The 16,165-nt window shown below is 50.4% G+C and overlaps 1 protein-coding gene across 1 annotated transcript in view; it reads left to right on the top strand.

Annotated features, from left to right (window-relative positions):
- The first annotated feature begins 9,730 nt into the window (after positions 1-9,730).
- Positions 9,731-16,165, top strand: part of GRIK4 (glutamate ionotropic receptor kainate type subunit 4) — a 363,476-nt gene continuing 357,041 nt past the window's right edge. The window contains exon 1 of the mRNA XM_050759371.1: positions 9,731-9,883. The gene's annotated coding sequence lies outside the window, so the exon portion shown is untranslated. The remainder of the gene's footprint in view (positions 9,884-16,165) is intronic.

Consider the following 16,165-nt stretch of genomic DNA (forward strand, 5'->3'; position numbering starts at 1 on the left):
CTCGAGGAGCCACCACAGCCCAGTCCCCATGTACCACCCCGTAGCTACCATAGCCCAGTCCCCATGTGTGGCCACAGCCCCTGTTCCAGGGCCACTCCCCCACCCTCAGCTGCCTCCCTGTCCTCAGGTATTTCTTTATAGCAATACGAGCACAGACTAATACAGATGGGGTCTCCTTATGTTGTCCAGGCTGGTCTCAAACTCCTGGGCTCAAGGGATCCTCCTGCTTTGGCCTCCCAAAAAGCTGGGATTACAGGCATGAACCACTACACCTGGCCCGGGAAAGCTTTTAATGCAGCTTTTCATAGCCTTGTGGAAAAGTTCTGGTTTAATTTTTTAAATAAACATTTATTAGTATTTAGCTCCAATCACATCAGGTATTGTAGTATTATTACTAGTACCGCTACCACCCCCACCACCACTATTATTTCCTCGATGACTACCAGACACTATTTATTAGGCATGCATGGTGTGCCGGGCATTGTGCTCAGCCCTTTGCAGTATGATCTCATTCAATCCTTACAACCATCCAGTGAAGTAGATATCATTACCCGCCTCTTACTGATGAGGCTCAGAGAGCAGTTAAGTTACTTGCCCACAATCATGCAGCAACAAAGTGGAAATGCCCTAATTCTAACCCAAGTCAGCCTGACTCCAAAACCTATATGCTCAGCCATTATTTAATCTTTGGGGATGGGTGGTTCAATGCTGAGAACAAAGACTCATGTACCCTGGTCACAGCTTGTCACACACAAACCCCAAGCTCAAAGCCTCTGTGAAGTAAGAAAGGAACACGTTCATCCTGAGTCTTGGGTAAGGTCAGGAAGGCCACTTGGGGTGGGCATGGTGAGTCTGCAGGGTCAGTGGATGATCTTGACAACCTTCTCCTTAGTTAAGCCTTTCACACGGTCCATTTTCTCCAATCAGCTGAGTGTTTGGAGACCGGCAAGCCCCCCTGCTGGAGAGGATGAGGGAATCAGGCACTTTGGAGCTGTTAGGGAGAAATATCTAAATCATTTGAACAGGTAATAATAGGATAGTGTAAGCTTGTTTAGTGCAGGAAAACTCATTGTAACAGAAACCCCCTCCCAGCTCATCAATGGGCATTGCAGCTAAGGAATTTTCTGTGAAGTGGGCACAAAGAAGACTTCCCCAGAGCACTGGCAGTGAGGTGAGGGAGGGTCTGGGCCATTAGGAGCCAGAAAGAGTGGTAGTCCTGGCATCCTCATGGGCAGATGTAAGACTATGGGAGTTGGGTTAACGTGCTTTTGCCTTAGACTGGGAGTTCCAAGGTGGAGTCTGTCTTATCTCAGGCATGTAATAACTATGTAAATTTGCCAAGTCATCCTTCTTTGGGCCTTATTTTCTTCCTCTCTAAAGTGAAGGCACTTATTGCATGATTTTAGTCAGTTTTGACATGTTGTCATCCCTAGAGACTTCTCAGCTGCAGCGACAGGACAAGGGGGTCTTTGTAATGATTAACATGGGTGTGGGGTATAGCTTGTGCTTGTCTTTATGCATGTCATTTATGATTATTATTATTTTAATTTTTGTTTTTTGAGACCGAGTCTTACACTGTCGCCGAAGCTGAAGTGCAGTGGTGCAATCTCAGCTCATTGCAACCTCCACCTCCTGGGTTCAAGCGATTCTCCTGCCTCAGCCTCCTGAGTGGCTGTGACTACAGGCCCCCGCCACCACACCTAGTTAATTTTTGTATTTGTAGTAGAGACGGGGTTTTTCCATGTTGGCCAGGCTGGTCTGAAACTCTTGACCTCAGGTGATCCATCCACCTTGGCCTCCAAAGTGTTGGGATTACAGGTGTGAGGCACCACACCCGACCTTATTATTATTTTTAACTGACAAATGTGCAACCACCACCAACACTGGGATGTGGTACATTTAATCTTCACAACAACCTCATGAACTAGGTGCTATCACTACCCCCATTTTTCAGACAAAGACTGGAGGCTTAGAGAGGGTAAGTGACTTGTCCTAGGTCACACTGCCTTTAGGGGGCAGAAGTGAGACACTTATCTGGGTAGTTTGACTTCAAAGCCATGCCTTGAACCACTGGGCAGACTTTTCTCATTTTTTTGAGCAAGACTCACAGCAAGAAATACTTTTCCAAGCCTAACCCTGACTGTCCACAGATATATGCATATCCAGTGGAAATACTTTGTACTCCATGCCCTGATAGTTCTTATTTTCCTTGCTTTTGGCTTTCTCTTTTGGGAGTGTCATTATTGTATTAGTTTCCTGTGGCTGTGGTAACAAATGACCAGAAGCCCGGTGGCTTAAAACAGCAGACATTTATTCTTTCACAATTCTGGAGGCCAGAAGTCTGCAGTCAAGTTATCAGCAGGGCTCTGCTCCCTCCAAAGGCTCTAGAGAGAACGCGTTCTCTGCCTCTTCCAGCGTCTGGTGGCTTTGGCTGCTCTTTGCTGCAGTCTCTGCCTCTGTGGTCATGCTGCCCCTTCCTCTTCTCTGTGTGTCTGTCATACGGATACATGTGGTGCACCTGGGGTCCCCCTGATAACCAAGTGTGCTCCTCCCCTCAAGATCCTTTGACTTAATGACATCTTTTGCCATGCAAGGTAACATCCAGAGGTTCTGAGAGTTAGGTCATAGGGGTCGCCTTTTAACCCACTACAGTTATGGTCTTGTGAATTTTTTACAGATTAAGTGTATCTCAGTCAGTTCTCCTAACTATTCTTTTTGCATCTCAAATTGTCCCATCTTTGGCCTGTAGGAACCCCTTGGAGCCAGCCCCTGTACTCTTTTAAATTTTGTATTATTTTTCAGACAGGGTCTTGCTCTGTTGCCCAGGCTGGAGTGCAGTGGTGTGATCATGGCTCACTGCACCCTCATCCTCCTGGGCTCAGGTGGTCCTCCCTGCTCAGCCTCTGAGTAGCTGGGGCTACACCCAGCTAATTTTTTGTTTTTATTTTTTTGTAGAGTATGGGGTCTTGTGATGTTGGCCAGGCTAGTCTTGGCCTCCTGGGCTCAAGTGATTCTCCCGCCTTGGCCTCCCAAAGCACTGGGATTACAGGTGTGAGCCACCGCACCCAGCCTCCTGTACTCTTCAGGCGTGACCCCATCAGTCCGTGAACAAGCCCATGCTCTCTGACACAAGATGTCACAGGCTTGTGTGTTCCTGCCCCCCAACCAGGAATTCCTCCAAGTCACCCTGATTTCTTTCAGTAGGAAATGACATTTCTGTTATTTTCCATTCTCTTCTATTTCGTTAAAGAAAAACACTGATTACAATCTACTAAATTGGTTTCATGGACCTACTTATGGGTTATGACCCATAGTTTGAAAAATCACTGTCCTGGGCTATTTTGCCTTTCTTTACTTTCTTCATAAATTTAGGAAATTCCTTCCCATCAGAAAGTGGGGTACCCTCAAAGGCAGGGTCAAGTGTTCATCCACGGGCTCCTCCATGGCTCCAGGATGGGGTCTGCATACAGAAGGCCTGCACCATGCAGCCTGCAGCCAATCCAGGGACCCTCAGAGCCCCTGCTGCCCTCTGTGGCACGCTGCTTCTCTTCTAGGCCCTCCCCCTTCCTCCTTCTCTTTCCCCTTCCTCCTCCCTCTCCCTTTTCCTCCTCCCCTTTCCGCCCTGCCCCTCTCCATCACTGCCTGGCCTTCATTTTGCCATTCTAAGAGGCTAATGTGAAAATTGCTCACAGATGGCACAAACAATATGAAAAAGAGCCTCTCTCTTCATTAGAGCAACACAAGATAGTGTTTTTAAGTGATTAAATTGTTATAGCAATAATTATGTTGAAATCCAAACATCTCATCATACTGCTACAACCTCTCACCAAGGGCTCTTGAGGCTCCCTTGGGGTTTGGCAGGGGCCACCCCAATGGAGAGCCCAAGAGTGGACTGTTTAGGCCTTTCTGGACCTTCCCTATGGGGCCCGGTGGGGCAGAAATATCTGAGTAGTGTTGGGGCCTCCATTGGTGCCCCCTCCCTGTAACCAGATGTAGAGGTCCTGGCCCCAAGCCAGGCTGTAGCTGAGTTTGTCTTTGGTGGCTATCCCATCCCCATTGGCCTCCTCCTTGTCCCATAGCCACTCTGCACCCTGAGTAGCCGCAGGTGCTCCTAGAGGGCTGTCCTGCTTGCCCCTTCTTGCTGGCCACCTCTTGCTCTCTCAGCACCTGCCCAGAGTCAGCTGGCACCGAGGGAAGAAAGTGGACTGGGTGAAGTCCTCTGCAAGACACGATTGCAAGACAGACACTTCATCTCGTACCCTGCCGTGGAGTCTGGGCATTCTCTGGAGCACCTTGGGAATTGCTCTCAACCTTGTTCTTCCTCCTTCTCCGTTACCGTAGAGCCTCGTTTCTTCCTTCCAGGGCTGTGAAACAGCTCCCACCTCACCTCCTGCCCTTCAGCTTCTCTCCCTGCTTGCTGCTCCAGGAAAGAAAGCATAGAAAGCTACACAGAAATAAAGACACTTTCATGTATTTGGTTATCTTGGGGGGATGGGGTGCAGATTTAAGAGATTTAAGAGAGACCTAGAGAAGATGAAACGCACCTGGTATGAAAATTACAGACTGGCAGTCTTGCGACCTCATTTTAAATAAACATAAAAATAAGACTTAAGGCCAGTGGCGGTGGCTCATGCCTGTAATTCGAGCACTTTGGGAGGTTGAGGTAAGTGGATCACATGAGGCCAGGAGTTAGAGGCCAACATGGTAAAATCCTGTCTCTACTAAAAATACAAAAATTAGCTGGTCATGGTGGCATGCACCTGTAGTCCCAGCTACTCGGGAGGCTGAGGTGGGAGAATCTCTTGAACCGGGAGGTGGAGGTTGCAGTGAGCCGGTATCACACCACTGCACTCCAGCCTGGGTGACAGAGTGACTTAAGTTTCATGTAGTGGTTGGTCAAGGCAGTCAGGAAAGAGGGAAAGGAGGAAAAGAGGGAGGTCAGAGCAAAGGCAGTGGGGAGGGAATGGCAAATGAGCACCCAGCCAGAGAGGGGACACAGAGAGAAGCAGAAGGGAGGGAGAGCAGACTCTGGAGAGGCGGAGAGAGAAGGGCCATGATGTGAGGCAGCAGCTGGTCACTTACTCACAGGCCCTCCTGAACTTCATTTTGGTTTCAGGATTCCAAGTGTTGTTGCCCCTTCTCACATCTGAGATGCTGATTAGTCAGCTCTTCCATGGCTCTTTGGATCTTTCTGTCTGTTCCTTTCAGTGGGCATAGCTCATTTTTCCAGTGGAGGAAACAGTTTGGTCTGGGTTTCGGTGGGAAGAAGTCATAGCTGGCTTGTGTGCTCTTCCTGTCTTACCCCCGGCTCCAAACAGAGTGCCAAGGTGTGGTGGAAACTGCATGTGTTTTGGGGGGAGGGTAGGCAGCTGGCTGGGTGAACCAGAACTTCCAGGTGGCAGCGATGCATTAGAGGAAGGACTCATGGGGGATAGAGACAGGGGCAGATGCAGTGTGGGGAGGTGTCAGTGATGGCCACCCCTGCCCCACCCCAGGCTCTGATGCATGGAGGCTTCCCAGTCCCTCTTCTATTCAGATTCTACTTCTGATAAGGGACCTGACTAATATTTGAAGAAATATAAAAGGCCAGCTTCCTCTGCTGGGGTAGGATTACATCAAGGAGGATGAAATTAAAGGCTTTTCATGGAAAGAGATCTCCAGGATAATTTGATGGAAGACTTTAATAATTTCAGATTCAAAGTGTCCCCCCATCCCAACAAAAGATGCTTTAAAAAAAGGATTCATTGATTTGGGGAGTCACATAAAAATATTATGTGCATGTATTTCAATGGGCCTTGCCCCTTTCCTGTGTGCTGGTGACAGATGATCCAAGTCTCTGCCACCAAGGGAACAGAATGAAGGCTAGGGAAGGGGAAAATGCGTTAAAATGACTTAGATGCGACCTCAGGAAGAACTTGGAACCATTTTGCCTGCTTTAACTGGCTTGACACACTTTATTGGAGGGAAACCGATGCGCTCTCCTACCCTTAGACGAGAGAGTGGCATGTCTTATGTGAGTGGGGAGGTGAACTCTTCAAGGGGTTGTGCTGTCTCAAAGCCGCATAGGGTGGTTCTAGGACCCAGGATCTTTTGGCCTAACCTTTGGTCTCCTGCCACACCGACACTGCTTCCAGGGTGCACTCAAGTGTCAAGCTCACCTTGATCCGGGCTTTCCCCAGGGAACAGTAGGCTCCTAGGCATCCCAGAGCTCATTCCCTCTGTCCTTTTGCCTGAACGCCCCGTTTGGATCCAATCTCAAGGACTCCACAGCTGCTGTGCTGTCATCACTCTGGACACACGATGTCTGGAAAACTCTTGCTGGACTTCTAGTGCTTTCTCCCTTGATCAGGGCTCATCAGGAGGATGACAGACTCACATATCAAGGGCTTTGTAGGGCAAACAGATGCAAACGTTTGCCTTGTGATCTGCCCTGAAGAAACATGGCTGATGTGATTGACAGAAAGCCAGCCCTAGTGGTGGTGAACACTGATGGTCAGCACACTGGTTCCTTATGTGCCAGCTGACTCCACGGAGGCCCAAGGGGCTCCTCCACTGCCCAAGGCCCTGGGCAGAGGCCATGTGGCAGGCAGGCCTGGCCCTGTTTGTGCTGATTTGTTCTTGAGAGTCCTGGGCTGTGTGTCTGGGGTTGCACAGCTCCGTGTCCCTCTGTGTCACCAGCCCACTTTATCTACTGTTGGGTTCCCAGGGCTCAGCACAAAGTAGGACTTTCATTAATATTGGTTGATGATAAACATTATGGAGCCCAAGTTAATCCAGTTCTTCCTTCATTCACAAGAAATTATAAATCTCACCATTTACTTACAAAACTGATTTTAGATGGAAACCTGAAATTTCCTGGTCTTCCCCAAAGGAGAAGCCACACAGTGCGGTGCAAGGAGAGCACCAGGCTAGGAGTAGAAACCTGGGTTCTGGTCCCAGCCCTGCTTTGCACTGGCCCTGTGAATGTGGGCACTTCGCCTCCCCAGAGTCTCCATGTGCCTCTCTGCACGTGTCAGGTGGGACTGTGCTAGTTCCTTCCAGTTCTGATATTTCCTCTCCCTCCCCCTTGATATTTCCTGCTCAACCCTGTGCCTCCCAGAGCACACCAGGCTGGGAGGTGGAATAAGCCTGGCAGTTCCTGAAGACAGTGGTTTCCTGGGGCCCAGGAGGCAAGCCTTGCTGGGGTGAAACTGTCAACATGGCTGCTGCCCACTCCCTGAAGGGTCTAAGAGCAGGATGAGCTTGTGGCTTGGGGCGCCGGTGCAGCCCTGCTGGAGCTCTGCAACATGGTGAGAGGTAATATATGTGACGTGCTTTGAAAGGCACAAAGGGCTGTATCAGTGTCAGCCTCCAGGGAGAGGAGGCAGCCTGTGGCAGGGTGCTAATGCTCCGCTGGTGGCAGAGGGTGTGCTCCCAGGAGGGTTGTTATCCAGATGGCTCAAACATGGTGAGAAACTCAGAGGCTTGGTGAGCTGTGAGGTAGAGGAGACTGAGTCACTCTGTCCCTGTCACCTGGCCCTTCATCTGACATCTCTGGCCCAGGCCACAGATTGGAGTGCTATTTTCTTCTGTGCTTAGAGGAATCATCAATTTTTCCCCAGAAATGTATCTTTAGCCATGGCCCCAGGAGCCCCCAGCCATCCCCAGCACTACTCCTTACCTTTTAGCTGCCCTTTTCCTTGGCTGAAACAAGGATGTGACTCTTGACATGCTTATTTGTGTTCCCTGGGCCTCCCTGACCACCAAACACCCCTCTGGGTAAAAACACACCTTGGAGATTATAGATTCCCTGAAGCCAGGAGCTGTGCTCCTGAGGGCCCTCCTGACAAAGTGTGCCTTTTGCAGAGAGGGAGGGCCATGGAGAGGTTGATGGTCATGATGACACAAGGGTTAGCAGTGCCTCCCTGGGGTCCTGGCGTGTTTCAGTGATGGGTGGAGGAACAGAAGGGACATCAGCTCCTAGGGGCCTGAGGAAGGCAATTTCTTGGGACCCAGGTGAGTCCAGAGGTCGTGGCCGTGGTTTCAGCTGTGGGGCGGAGGGACTTCTCCAGCAAGGGTAAGAAACCTCATGCTCAGTTCTCTTGTTTTTTCTTATACCATGAAAAATAAATGTGAAGTAAAGAGGGTTTCGGGGAAAGATCCATCCTTCTTCCCTCCCTCCCTTCCTTCCTTTTTAAAATATTTATTAAGCAAGCAGTACTTGCCTTATGCTGTACTAGGACACTCAAGAGTGGAGAATGTGTCTGCTGCCCTCCTAGGAACTCGCAGTCTAGTCAGGGAGATGAAATCACTGCTGAGCAAGGCAGCAGAAGGAGGCACGCAGCCGCTGATGGAGCGGCATAGCCATTCAGACCTGGGTGAGCTTTGGGAAGCCTGGTGTAGCCACGGAGGGCATTGTGGAGGAGGTGGCTCAGAGCTGGGCCTTGAAGGATGGGAAGAAGTTGGAGAGGTGGGGAAGGTGGAAGGAAGCATAATTGAGAACAAAACTGGTGTAGGGCAGTTGTTGATGATCTGAGTTTGAATCCTGTCTATACCATGAAATATCCATGTGGCCTTGACAATTCACCTTCCTATGTGAGCTTCAGTTTCTTCATTTGAAAAATGAGGATAATAACAGTATCTATCTCCTAAGGTTGTTTGAGGATTAAATGAAATAAAATGTGAACTACCTAGGGCCAAGGTTGTTCTGAGCACACACGTTTTCAAAACGCATTAGCTACTACTGTCGTTCTTGCCATGCTGGTGCGACTGCCTGACTTCTGCCTTCCAGTTGCTGCTACTGTGTCCTCCTGCCCTCCCTGCCTTGACCCTGCTCTGATGAGAGGGCACCTGAATCTCTCCTCTGGGCCACATGTGCACCTGGCTGTGTGCTTAGGCTTCTGACCAATCCCCTATCCCTAAGCAGAGGAAGCTAGAGCCCCTCCAGCAGGTGTGAATTGAACCCAACTTCCCTCCTGCTCTTTTCCGATTGTCCTCCTAGGCAAAAAGTTTCCCTGCCAGGACCGCTGTTGTTTGTATTGACAGCTTCAGCCACCCTTTCCTTCCAGCGGCTCCCCAGCTGGGCGGCTGTGGAGTTGGCCTTTTGCTAGGAGAGGGGGCTGTGATGCCCTCAGAGGCATCTGCCCACCCCCTAGGGAATCTGACATTTTGTCTGCACCAAGGCGGGGGCCTCTCTGCTGATGGGGCCTGTCCCAGCTGTCCTAGTGCTAATCCAGTTTCATTGCACTGGCAGTTGGGCTGGCAAAGCTTGGGTGCAGGATACCCAGCACCAAGATAAAAAACACCTGGCATTTCTTTGTGGGGGAGAGAGGGGCACCGTGGGCACCAGGCAGGAGATGGGGTCTGGGAGCCCTTCTGAGCTCCTTCTGCAAGTGAAGTGGCTGGGAGGGTTTCCTGTCTTCCTGCCTAGCCCAGCCCAGCTGCAGGCTACAGAGTCATCCTCTGCCTTGCCCTGTATGGGGACCCTGAACCCCCTCTTACCTGTCAGCCTCTGGGGCAAGCAGAAGGCCCCACGGCCCAGTGCCAGAGCTAAGCCCCTTGGGAGTAGACAAACCAGGCCTCCTGTGACCTGCTGTTTAACTCAGACAAAAGACTGCCTGACTATTTGTGGTGTGTTTCTGAAGGCAGATAGAAACGTGCTTGAAGAAGAGCAGTGAATAAGAATCTCTTTGGGTTGCACGTGCTCCTGGCACCCACTGGGAAGAGGAGGCAGCCCGGGCTCTGCACTGTCAACGGTTCTGCTGATGGTTCTTAGCAGCAGCCATCTCCAGCCGTTCCTGCTCTGCCAGGAAAAGGTGAAATGCAAAGAAAAGCAGACACCTGCCTCCTCTTCTAAGGGCATTGGGCCGAGCTCTGGGTGGCTGGACGCCGTCTCAGGAGCCAGGTAAGGGGGAACTCTCTTGGGAGAGGGCTTCTGTGACAGTCCATAAATCCATGTTGTTTTGAGCACAAATGAGCAAATGATTTAAAATTAGCGTAGTCTACTTCAGAACTCTACGTTTTTGTCCCTTTCGTGCAACACCATTGGCTGCTGATGTCGGACAGCGTGATGTGTTGGAAAGTTCGCTAACCAGGGTTCTAGAGTCCTGACTGGGTTCTAGAGTCTGGGTTTCTACAGTCCTTGGGCAAGACCCCTCTCTTGCTGGATCTATTTTTTCTTCTGTAAAATGAGAAAGTGCACCTGGGTGATCTCTGGGTTCTTGGAGAAGCACTCCAGCCAGGCAGTTAAGAATGTGTGTGTGGGCTGCACAGCATTGGTGGTCCTGGGTCTCATTCCATCTCTGTCATTTACAAGCTGGGTCATGTCTCTCAGCCTCAGTTCTCTCATATGAGGATGGGAGTAATGCTAGTGCCCACCTTTCAGGGATATTGTGAGAATGATCAGAGATGCACACATAGCACTTAGCACGGTGTCTGGCTCCTACACAGCACTCAGTACAGGTCTGCTGTTTTGTTTCTTTCATTGTAATGATCATTGTCGTCATTTCATTGTCTCTTCTAGTTCTGACAGTGTTGGCTGTGCGGCTCATTGGGGATTTCCGAGTGCTTCTCAAGCTTTTATTACTTGAGTAACTTGTCAGAAGGCAGATGCTGACTCTAGGGTCTGAGGTGGGACTTGAGTTTCTACATTTCTCATGAGCTCCCTGGGGATATGGATGCTGTTGACCACAGGCCACACTTTGAGTAGCCAGGATGTGATGCTACTAAAGCATCGATGCCCAGTGTAGGCAGATGTGTCACCCAGGGCCAGGCCTCCGAGTCGATGGGAGCCTCTTAGGGTCCAAGGAGAGAGTGACAAGCCTGGTAAGCTCAGCAGCGGCCGCCTCCCTGCCTCCAGGAGAGTAGGCAGCACAAATGTCTCATCAGACAGGAGTGAGAGGGGACAGAGGCCTTTGGGGGCAATGAGGTCAGGAGAATCTTCCCAGCTGATTTCATGAAAGGATTTTAAAGATGATTCTTACCTTGAACTCCTAATTTTCTCATCATTTAGGACTGATTATTAGGACTGCCTCATGGGCTTGTCTCTCCAATTATGCTGAAAGCCCTTCGAGGACAAAGGTCTTGTCTCAAATCGCTGTTTACCCCAGAGCTCCTACTACACCACTGGGCTTGTAGGAGGCACATGGGTTCCATCTGCCCCACAGACCCCCAGCCTTGGAGCTTGGTAGGGGTGGGGATGAGAACACCAACTTGGAGTCAGGTGATCCCAGGTTCGAAGTCCAGCATGATCATATACTGTTGAGCAGCAGTCAGGGGCAAGTTCCTTACCCCCTCCAAGCTTCCTCATCTGGAAATGAATGGCAGTACCCACTGCTGTGGACTGAATGTTTGTGTCCCCCTGAAATTCGTGTGTTGAATCCTATTCCCCAGTGTGATGGTATTAGGAAGTGAGCCTTTGGGAGGTCATAGGCGTGGAGGCCTCATGAATGGGATGTGTGCCCTTGTATGAGAGACCCCAGGGAGCTTGCTCTCTCTTTCCACCATGTGAAGATACAAGAAGCCGGCCCTCTGCAACCTGGAAGAGAGCCTTCACCAGAACCTGACCATGTCACACCTTGATCTCAGACCTCCAGCCTCCAGAACTGTGAGAAATAAATTTCTATGGTTTATAAGCCACCTCAAACTACAACACCCACCTTATAGCTTTATAAGGCTGAATAGAGATAATGAGTAAAGAACGTAGCTCATGGTGGGGTTCTGCTTCCATGCTCCATGTCCCCTTCTCCTCCTCTCTTTCTTCTCCTTGTCCTATATCGTTGGGCTGGACCGTGCCCTCTGAGAACCCTGGAGGCGCTTAGAGCTCCATGCTCAACTCCGAGGGCCTCACTGTGCTTCCTGTTTCCAGGCTGGCTCCAGGTATGAGAAACAGAAGTCTAACACTTGTCCCCGTTTGTCTCAGCCACCTTCTTCCTGCTCTTGCTGCTCCGTTTATCTGGCCGAAAACTTTGCTCTTCCAGGAATAGCACTTGACTCACAGCGTGTCCTGGGGATGGGTGGAAGGGCACCCCCAGAACTGAGGGTTCCTGATTCCGGGAATCTCCTGCAACCCCTTGCACGACCACCAGCATCCCCAAGAGGCTTCTGTGTGCTCTCAGTGGACAAGTCTTTCTCCACCACTGGGGAGACTGGAGTGTGTTTCTCTGCTGCAGAGGACACCCAGCGTGGGGCCATTGACACCATGACCTTGTTACTAGCTCACGTCTTAACCCATCTTGGAGTTCACAGATCGTTTCCTTTGGCCCTCACAAATAAGCCACGAGGTGGGCTGGTTATATCACCACCCATTTAACAGATGAGGAAACTTAGAAGGCACGTGATTCACCCAGGTGCACAGATGATGGCACCTTGGTCATCTGACCCTAAGTTCACTGCCCTTTGCCTTGAGTGGCAGCTGCCCACAGGGCCACCAGCGCCACGCAGAAGAGTAGAGTCAACCAAGAACATTATATGTTCAGTAACATTGAGTTCAGAGTCTTCTTGGCCTGGAGCTTCATTTAAGATGAAGTGCCATCAGCACAGTAATTATCATTATGGGCATGTTTAAAGTACTGAAATGGCCATATCAGGCTTTCAGAGCCCCGTAAATCTGAGACACAGTGAGTGCAGGGCCAGGCCTCGTAGGACTCTCAGGCCTTCTCTGTGGGGAGCGGAGAGAGCCGTTTCCTGGGATAAAGAGGACTCCCTACAGATGCCTGCCCCTCTTAATCGCTGCCCAGGCCTTGTTCTGTTCACGTGAGCACGTGTGTGTGATCACATGCACCTGCTTTGAAAGCCTTTGACTTAGATGTTGTCAGGACGTTGCTCTGTGTCTGAAGCTAGGCTGCCACATCTGCTGTTGATGGTGTTCAATTAGGGACCGGAGAAGCCTTTAACTTTTATTGTTTATTAACAAAGATAAATTTGAAGCATCAAAAGTGTACTGAGTTGGCTTTTTTAAGTAAAAAGGGAAATGAAGGGACAGTCCCCTCAGATGAAAGGGGATGGGCTATGTTAGCATTAGAAGGCCCCTGAGTCTGGAGAGGCTTGTGGGGGAAGGGAGGGTTTCTCCATTTCCCTGTTGCTACTGTGGGGGTTTGCTGAGGAGAACCAAGCATAGGCAGAAGGGAAGCGTGGCTGGGCATGGAGATTTTTTGAGATAAGGACCCTGCTTGCGGCACATCTCCTAGTGGGATGTGTGAAAGACGATTGCAAACCTCTGAGCTGATGCAAACTGAAGATCTGTGAGCATGGGGGTGGGAGAAGGGCTCTTGGGGAGAGAGAGCACGGTGATTAGTAGGAAAGAACTTGGAGGTGGCCAAACGTAGGTTCAAATCCTGGTGTTTCCGCTTCTGAGCAATGTAACGTTAGAGCAGCGGCTGCACCTTTCTGAACCTCATCTCTAAAGTGGGGCTCTTTAGACCTGCCTCCCAGTGTGTGTGCAGATTAAGCACGATAATGTATGTAAAGTGCTTGGCGTCCTGCCTGACGAGTTGTAAGCTGCCGAATAAATGGCAAGAGGGGGCCTCTGGTGCCCTGTGTTTCCTGACGCACTCTCTCTGTCACTCTAGCCTCGTTAGAGCGTTAGTTGTTGAACATGACAACTAACGTGTACTGAGACCCTACTCAGTGCCAGGGCTATGCCTGAAGTTCTGCAGCAAACAGGAGGTGGAGCTGGCATTCAAACCCGGCTTTCCCCATTCCAAAGCTTCCCCGACACCACCCCGCCACCATCCTGTGGCGCCACTTCCCAGGTTCAAAGGCCTCTACTTATAACACAGAGTCCTCTCCTCCCGCAAGGGTTCTGCAGCTTCTGCCAGGGTCTTGCCTTGGCCTTTCTGGAAAGATCCCTCCCAGACACCAAAGACTCCCAGCCTGCCAGCCTGCCTACCCCAGAGACTTCAGAGAAACTCTGTTCCTCTAGGGACCTGCTCAGAGTTGAGTCTGTCAGACAGGAGACCTGCTGCTCTGTCTGGAAATCCCAGTGATCTGGAGACAGCAGATTTGGGAATAGAAAAGAGACAGAGAACGGAGTCCGGAGACAGTGGGAGGTTCCTTGCGGGAGCTCTCCAGAGACCCTCACGGGCAGGAGGGGGCGATACCCCTTGCCAGGGCTTCTCTCCCTCCTCTCTGCCAATTTTCCTGCCCAGCTCACGGAGTCGCCAAGCATGTGACCTGCTTGCCTGCTTGAGCAGGTGGCCAGACTGAGCATCCATCATCTCCAGGGAAAGCGAGATGCGAATGTCCTCCTTGCACTTCAGTTGAGCTTGGCCTTGGCAGCCGGGGAGCAAAGCCTGGGAGAAGACAGACCAGGGAGGCCAGAGGACCTTGAGCAGCTGTGGGGCTTGTTTCTTGCCCCCTTTCCATTTTCCAGGCAGAGGAGATAGGAGGGCAGCTGAGTGTGGCCCAGGATTCCCAGCTGAAGCTTCATGTTAAGGTCCCTGCAAAGGGTCAGGTTCCTCCTCTGCCTGCCATGAACTCTTCTCAGAGATCATCTTGGGTTAGGAACCAAGCACATCCCACCCCAACCCCTTCCCCACTCAGAAGGGGAGAAATGTTTGAATAATTCTTGGAAACACGCTACAGCCGCCCAAGGTGCAGAGTCAGCTATGCAAATGGAGAGGTGTAGGTCAGAGTCCTGTTTGTGTTTTGAAGTTGCAAATTCCCTGGCAAGCCTTGCGCTGCACCCTGAGTCCTGCGTGCTGCTGTCACCCAGGGCCTTCCTGACATGCAGTGAGCCGAGGGGTGTTGGAGAGCGCCCCCAGCCCCACCCCATAGCTCTCCTTGCTCCTGCTCCGGATGCCTGGTGATAGTTACTATTTTGAGTTAAAGCAATTATGTTTTATTAAAAAGGAAGTCCCCCAGGGAGGGGTAATACTGTTGAACCGCTATCAGTCATGGACAATTTAGTACGAATTAATTAATCGGATGCTTTCCTGTTGCCTGCAGAGTGAACGGCGTGTGATGAGTGTTTGGAAAGGGCATGAGGTCACCAGGTGATTCAGGAGAGAGAGCAAAGGAGCGAGCCAAGGGCGTTCAGGATAAGCATGCCCTGTGGTTGCCAGCTTATCTCGTTTGCCTTTAAAATTATTTTAGTAAACATTTTCACAAAAGTATATCAATCATCCCAAAAATGCACAAATCATAAGTGTATGGCTTTGAATTTTTAGGAAGTGAACACACCCTTATAGCCAGCACCTGGGCTGTGAAACAGTTCCTACTTGCTCCTTTCAGACCCCTAGCCAGCCACTGTAACCCCCAAGGCATCTGCTATCCTGACTTCCATAGATACATTTTGCCTCTTTTCAAACTCTGTGAGCATGGACTTCTTCAACATATCTACCCTTTGTGTCTAGCTTTTCCTTCGTTCAACGTTTCTGTTGGTGAGATTCACCCATGTTGTTAAAGTTTGTTCATTTTCATTATTGTGTAGTGTTCCATTGTATGAATATACTACAGTTTATTCTATGGTTGGTGGACATTTGGATGTCTAGCTTTTGACTTTCATGAATAGTGATGCTTTAAATGTTGTTGGCCATATCTTTCTTCTTCTTTTACATCTCAGGTTATGTGCTGTTCTCCTGGGAACCGTCTTCTGACCCCCACCCCTGGGGAGCAGGGGTGCCCCTCCTTTGCCCTCCCATGGCACTCTGTTGTAATCCGGGAAAGATGAATAGTGACATTTTCAGTTCCTAGGCGAATGTCTGGCAGTGGAAGATGCTCAAAAGCGTTAGTTGAGTGAATGAACAAATTTTATGTCACAGTTTTGCCCAGGGCTTCTCTTGATACCTAAGAAAAGCAGTGTGGGGAGGCTGTGTTGGGGGAGGCTGTGTTGGGAGCCTTGGGGATCAATTTGGATTCTTCCCTAGCAAGAGTGCTACTCTTGGCCGGGTGCGGTGGCTCACACATGTAATCCCAGCACTTTGGGAGCCAAGGTGGGCGGATCACGAGGTCAGGAGATCGAGACCATCCTGGCCAACATGGTGAAACCCTGTCTCTACTAAAAATACAAAAATTAGCTGGGTGTGGCAGCGTGTGCCTGTAATCCTAGCTACTCGAGAGGCCGAGGCAGGAGAATCACTTGGGCCCGGGAGGTGGAGGTTGCAGTGAGCCAAGATCGTGCCATTGCACTCCAGCCTGGGCAACAGAGTGAAACTCCCTCTGAAAAAAAAAGAAAGAGTGCTACTCT

The sequence above is a fragment of the Macaca thibetana genome, chromosome 14 (assembly GCF_024542745.1).
Source record: "Macaca thibetana thibetana isolate TM-01 chromosome 14, ASM2454274v1, whole genome shotgun sequence".
NCBI classification, from domain to species: Eukaryota; Metazoa; Chordata; class Mammalia; order Primates; family Cercopithecidae; genus Macaca; species Macaca thibetana.